Genomic DNA, 7,405 nt, shown 5'->3' with positions numbered 1-7,405 from the left:
TTAATCACCTGAAAAACATTAAGAACATGCTGAGGACGAGGAGGATATAAGTTCCCCTCCGAAACCATCCCTGTGACAGCGGGTCTGCTACTGTCGAGCAGTGTTGCCAGACTGGGCAAGTGAAATAATGGCAGAGGGGAGACGGAATCATGGTATTTGTGAGGAAATCATGGTATCGGAGGTCGGTCACACAGATTTCCCTGTGAGTGTATAAAATTTGAAAAAACCAAATAAAAATATCCTCGTTATTTATTATTAAATGTTTTTAGCTGAAAGAAGATAAACTCTCGATATAATATTCAACATCTCCACAAATTGCACAGATAATCGCAGAAACAACTCATTATTCATTACATTTCTGAAAAAATGATATCAGAGTCGGATTCATCTGCATCTCCATCTTCATCTTCACGTTTTGTATGAGATCCTTTTGGTTTTGGTGCAGTCTTCTTCTCTCCGTACAATGAAGAACTGCCCATCCTAGACTGCATGTCCAGCGAAGGAGTGAAGTTAGGGCATCCTCCAGAATTTTTCACTCTTTGGCTTGTGAGTACCAACCCACGAATGGTAGGCACGATTAATCTGTTCCTCGATTTCGTTTTGATCAGATTTATCTTCGAGAAGGCTCTTTCACAATCGGCATTGGCATGCGGGAGAGATAAAATGTTGAGAGCTACCCGAGCCAGGTTGTGAAAGAGATACTCTCCTACGTCGTTTCTGAGAGTCAAGAGGTGACTCCAGAAGACATCAATCTCCTTCTCGCTGTTGTCTTGGTCGAATTTATATGAAGGTAATTTTCGCCATTCATCATCAATGGATTGAAGATCACAGCCAGCGGACATGCGGGAGAGACGAGAGAGGAGCGGGACTAGTGACGGTGTTGCCTCTCGAGTAGAATGTGATAAGGCAGTCTTTGGCTTAAATATGTGAATTTCTCCCAAAAAGTTATCCTTGAAATCGTAGCGTTTCTTAATTTGGAGACATGCCGTGGTGAAGAACTCTTGAACTCTATCGAAGAAATAATCCACCATGTCCTGTCTGGCAAGAATCGCGGGGTTCTGCAATTCCTTCATTACATCAACTCCCATGTACATTTGATTTGTCAAAAGGAACTTCGAGCTGTCACTGGGATTGATCTTAGACAGATCAGTCTGGAAGACATCATCTCTCTTCATGTACGAACTCAGGATTTCCCGGTACAATTCCACAATAACTCTATGGACTTCAGTAAGTACTACTGTGCTACTTTGAAAGTATTGATTAACTCGAGAGAATTTAGGAAGTACCCATTTCAGGAATAGCAAGTACAGCTTATTGAAAGGGTTATGCAGGTGATCATGAATGATTTCAGCAGAAACCAATTTTTCCACAAACCTTTTTTCGGTGAAAAATAATTGCAAGGCTGGCCATTGCTCTAAGAGTCTTTCAACAACGAGGGTTAACGAAAGCCACCGAGTCTGAGATGGATGGAGTATTACATGAATGGGTGTCGATGCGAAATGTTGAAATTGTGCAAAAGCAGATATTCTCTTGGCACTGGCACTGAAGAAATTGTAGATGAGTCGAGCTAAATCTTCAATCCCACGTGGAAGACATCCGCAGGCTTCACTAGCAATGATGTGGAAAGTGTGACAGAGACATTTCAGAATTACTATTCCAGGACAACTGTCTCTGAATCGACTAGATACCGAGTTATGCTGCCCCATCATGACGTTGCAGCCATCTGATCCAAATCCTACGATGTTCTCGTGAGGAATTCCGTGGTCGTCGAAGCTCTTGATAAGAGATTCGTACAAGTGTTGGCCTGTTGCGCTGACTGTCGATCCTGTCTCATCGAATACTTGCACCAAGTCCCAGAATTTTGAGACAATGCGCCCTTATTCCTCATCGTAGTATCTCACCACAATACAGCTAGTTTTCGTACTCGAAATATCGGTAGATTCGTCCGTCAAAATACTGAATTTCGTGTTTTTCAAGTTCTTGGCCAATTCCACTTTTTCACTCTCACCGATCACATTCTTTGCAATAGCTGTCCCTTTAGTTCTCTTAAGATTCATATTTTGGGCAATTTTTGAGTCAGGAAACATACTTTTCAATGTGTCTATCAAATGATCTAGGGAATTCATTGAGATATTGTGCTCTGCCAAACATCCAATCAATTTAATCTCAGCATTTCGCGTCGACACATCTAAATTTGATAGTCCTTGAGGATTTGTATTGGATTTCATAAAATCTGTGATCTTTGATCTGTCTGACAATGGCTTCTCCTTCAGTTTATGCTTATTCGTCAGATTATGTGCAATTACGACCGAAATGTCAGCTCTCATGATTTGACCACAGAGTCTGCAATTGGCTTTGAATGGATCATCGGGGACCTTCTGCAACCAATGTTTGAATCGAGTATCTCTCAGCCATTCATCTCGAAATTTTTGGGTGGACTTTTTCGTTTTTTTAATTTTTTTTGTGGGTGGAGTGTCATTTCCTTCTTCTTTGTCCTCTGACTCATGCATGTTGATCCCTATCAAACGGAACAATAAACTCAGCAGAATGTGCTAAACCAATTCCTGATCTTCCTACTCCATAAAAATACGTACCAAAGTATGAATTTCAACGATTGTCAGTTCCAGATAATATTTAAAAGCATTCAGGGAGATAATAAGGATTCTTTTTCAGGTAAGTCAGGATGAATAAAGTTGACAATGACCGAGTGGATTCAACAACTTGCTCGGGAAAAGTAGTGAATGTCGTTCGTATAAGACGTGCATTCCAATTGGCTTGCTGTTTCGTTCAACGTATGTCATTGGTAAAAATTTATAATCACAGAGATCTACCATAACAAATGATGGTCGCATATGCTGGCCTACTTTATCGATCTCCTTTAAATCAGGGTTCAGTATCCGTTGTATTGGACATAGTCTGTGCTTGTTTCGATCAAGGCGGGAATTATCGGCATTCAAAAACGTCTTGAGGAATGAACGAGATGAGTGAGTCGTGCGCTACTAGATAAACACTCAAAGCTGAGAAGTTTTCGGGACAATCAGACGAAAAAATGAAAAAAAAATATCTTTCTTCGAAATCATGGTATATTTTGCATACCATGACACCCTCTCATGGTACATGGTAAAATGACTCAAATCATGGTACAAATACCATGATCATGGTATATCTGGCAACACTGCTGCCGAGTTACCCGCACAGGCAGTTCGCCCAGCCGTCAGATTCGACCGTGGCGGCATCCCTCCATTGGGGTCGAACTACTTTTGGCTTGGGGTCAGTCCAACCCCGAGATCTGAGCCTCTACTTTAGTCAATCCTCTTTGGATCGGTGTTTCAACATTCGGGGGTTTTCGGAGGCGTCATCTGGCACATTCCCGTGTAACTGAGGAAAACAGTATGGCAACAGCTGATCGCCTAATTTTTTTACAAGTCTTATGGGAATTAGCGGCGTCTAATTGCTTCGGAATAACTCGCGGAAAATAGTAAAAAATAGTTCACGGACTGGTAATTGGGTCTCGGGAGTGTGCAGTGTCTGTGAAAATTGGAATTTGTGTTTTTATTTTTGATAATTACCTTCGCCATATTGACAGGGTGTCACGCTAGTGTGACTTGGCTAGGGGGGGATGGAGGTGTTTTTTTTTGGGTTATTTTCTAAATAATATTAAAATCATATGAACTCATTTTCCCCCCTCCAGAACTAATTACCACTCAAGCGGAATAAATTATCAGATTTTTTAAACAAAAATCAGATTTTTTGGTCAACCGATACAGTAATAATAACATTGCATCTAAAATGCTTTTTTTCGACAATTTTCTGGGGAATTTTCTAGGGACATGTCGGACAAAAATCCGTCTAACCGGGCCTTAAGAAATACTAGGTCCATAACGCGCGCGGTTGCGCGCGTTTACGAACAATCAGCGCTTTAGCGCTGAGAATCGGTCTGATTACAAATACCATGGAAAAACATTAAGAAGCTATTTTCGTTTACCATAAAATAGAAAAATTTAAAAAGAATTAAAATTCAGAAAAAAAAATCCGAACCGCAAGAAGAGGATGACATGACTATCATATGAAAGGTCATATGATGCATTCAAATTTTCAAATCTGGAAATTTCATGCTATCATCGGAAGTCAGCTGCACTCTCAAGTAACTCGATTGAGTAGATTTGTCTCGATTCAGTAGATTTGTCTCGTACAAATTCAAATTCAATTCAAATTCTCGTACATTCAAAACCAATTAAAATCTCTGTAACTTGATCTCACTCATATAAAACTTTCATGGGCATACATCACAATATTTCCATCATTTCCAATTTATCATTCATTTTATCAATTAGTATATCATCAAATCATAAACAATTCATAAAATAAAAAAATCAAAGTTATCTTCCTCATCGACAAATCATCACCATCATCATTATTATTATCATCAACATCATCAACATCAACATCATCATCATAATTATCCCATCAATATCATCAATTTCTTCAATAAATCACCACATTCATCGATACAAATTGATTATTCCGCCAGCAAAGGAAAACTCTCCGGTGTGTTGATAACAAGATAAACTCGAAACCTCCGTCACGTATTTGCTTCAAACCAGGTCTGAAAAAAGGAGAAGAATAAAAATCACATGAGAATATGTTTTATTCAATGGAAAAATATTTTTCCAATATTTAAGAACAATTGATCTTTAACAACATCAATTGCAGCTAATTTTCATCTCTGTCCTTCTCTTTCTCATAGGAAAAAAAAAGCTGTAGAAAATGAAATCAAGCAAATCATGTTTAATTGTCAAATATATCGTCTAACCAAGTGATACGATATAAATGAATCAAATCTCGTTTTGATGCTGGAGAATTGGAGAAATATTTGAACTTTTAATAAAGGAAGCAATTCTACTCTACGATTCACGAGTTATTGTTTCCCCTTTCTTTTCTCTTCTCTTTACGTAGTTCACGACTATCGACTTTTTTTTCCAACTGAAAAAGAAGCTAACGAATGTATGTAAACACGTACAAAACTCGATAACTTTAAGATTATTTCTTTTCTTACTATACTTTTTTATTACGTCGAAGGATTTATATTGAAAGAAATCTACTTACATCATTTCCACCAGGAAGACAACGAAATGTCACTGCAGTTATTCACTGCAGTTATTAATAATAATCCACCAGGAAGAAAACGAAATGGCACTGCAGTATTAATAATAAAAACCTCTTAATTTTAACACACTTCAATTCTTAATTTTAACACAATTTTCTCCTCTTTATTCATTAAAATACACATCGATATTTCTTCTCTCCCATAATATTCTCACACTCCTATAATAATATTCTCAGATCTATAACGCGCGCGGTTGCGCGCGTTCACGAACAATTGGCGCTTTAGTGCTGAGGGCCAGTTTTTGGATTAGGAAACCACGGTTAGACCTCGGTTAAAGTTAAGTGAATCGTGGCGCTATTGACTGGATCGTGCATTTTATGCACAAGGCAAAAATCTTCGAGCTCAAAGCCCTGAAGAGCTCTCTTCGTATCAAGACTACATGAATAAGAAATTCCGTTAAATCATTGATTTTGTTTCTGAGTTCATGTTTTTCAATAATTGAATAATCATTCATTACTCGAGATGAAAATCAAAGAGTTATTGTTTTCTGTCCATATCGACAGCTTAGTAACAGAGTCATGTAACTACAAAAAACCATCATTTCCAGAAGTAAAGTGACGTATTTCCAAAAAATGCGCTATTTATGCTCAGTATTGGAAAAATCATCGAAATAATCATTTTCATTTTTTTTTTATCAGAGCAACATATCTTCAATCATTTTCGTTCAAACAACCGTAAGTCCCATTCACGTTCGTTTGTTCCAAATAGATGTTAAACTTTCAAATCATCAAAAAAATGGAAAATGTACGCACTTGTGAGATACGTTGTTATGACCTGTAGGTGTAACAAATAAACGTATCTCCCACAAACCGTTCCAAAATTATTTAATTATGAATTAACATATCGACAGCTTAATAACAGTCCCATAACTACCAAAAACGGCCATTGCCAGAGGTAAATGATGTATCTCCAAAAAATGCGCTATTTGTGCTCGGTATTAAAAATCTCATCGAAATAATTATTTTCAATTTTTTTTTGAACAGAGCAACGTATATCCAATCATTTTCGATTAAACAAGCGTAAATCCCACTCACGTTCTTTTATTCCAAATGAATGTTACACTTTCAAATCATCAAAACAAACAGGGGGCAGCGAGCATATAATATGTCAGTGAGCATATAATGGTGAACATGTCACTGAGTGATGTTCCAATGCTTTCTCACGAATGAAAAAATCCAATAGAAAACCTGCGAATTCGCTAGAAAATTTTATTAGAATTCTATAGGAATACTATGGGGTTTCTATAGAATTTCTATTGGAATTCTATTGAACAATTCTATTTGTTTTTTGCGCTGATGCTATTGGATACTGAATAAAGAAAGTCAATAGATTTCGAATTTCTGTTTGAATTTTTCTTTTGAGATTTTTTCTATAAGAATGCTTGGGCATCAATTTTCTAAGTTTTTTCCACTCGGATTCTGCAATGCAAAACAAAACAAAATCCAGTGGAAAAAACTTACAAAATTTGTGCCCAATAATTCTGATGGAAAAAATCTGACAGAAAAATTTAAATAGAAATTTGAAATCTATTAACTTTTTGTTATTGAATATCCAATAGAATCAGCGCAAAAAACAAATAGAATTTTTCAATAGAATTCCAATAGAAATCCTATAGAAATCCCATAAAATTCCTATAGAATTTTCTAGCGAATTCGCTAGGTTTTCTATTGAATTTTTTCATGCGTGTATGCATACCAGTTTGACGTTGGAAAAAATATTCGCAATAATGAGTAACGGAAGGGACGACTTTATCTGGTCAGGTTTTCCCCTAACTTAGGGTATCCTCCAACCTTTAGCAAATGCAATACAGGAGGTTGGAAAGAGTTTCGATGGGGGGCGAGAAAGACGCAAGTAGCAAAAATGGGGAGAAATATCCGAGAGAAAGAAATTTATTATGCTGAAACCATTCGGAAACATACCATCAATTTATTGATGGCGAAGAAAGCATTGAAACATCACTCAGTGACATGCTCACGATCACATGCTCACTGCGTCCTGTTTGTTTTCTCACCTGATGTCTCGATTTTTTTGTGAAAAGGAAAATTATGTGATCACATCACAATCGATTAATACGTATGCAATCAAAATGCGCAATCGATTATCATAACCATCAAAGAAACAAATCGATTCCCTTTTTTCTCGTCTCGATAGCTGAAAATCGAAAGCAAATGATAAAAAAGCCTTGCTCTTTTTTTTAATCATTAGAGAGACCGATTCATATGCAAAAAATCGATTCAC

The sequence above is a fragment of the Diachasma alloeum genome, unplaced genomic scaffold (genome assembly GCF_001412515.2).
Source record: "Diachasma alloeum isolate Michigan unplaced genomic scaffold, Dall2.0 Dall_scaffold_00967, whole genome shotgun sequence".
Lineage (NCBI taxonomy): Eukaryota > Metazoa > Arthropoda > Insecta > Hymenoptera > Braconidae > Diachasma > Diachasma alloeum.
The sequence above is the reverse complement of the archived record's forward strand: the minus strand, read 5'-3'. Positions refer to the sequence as shown.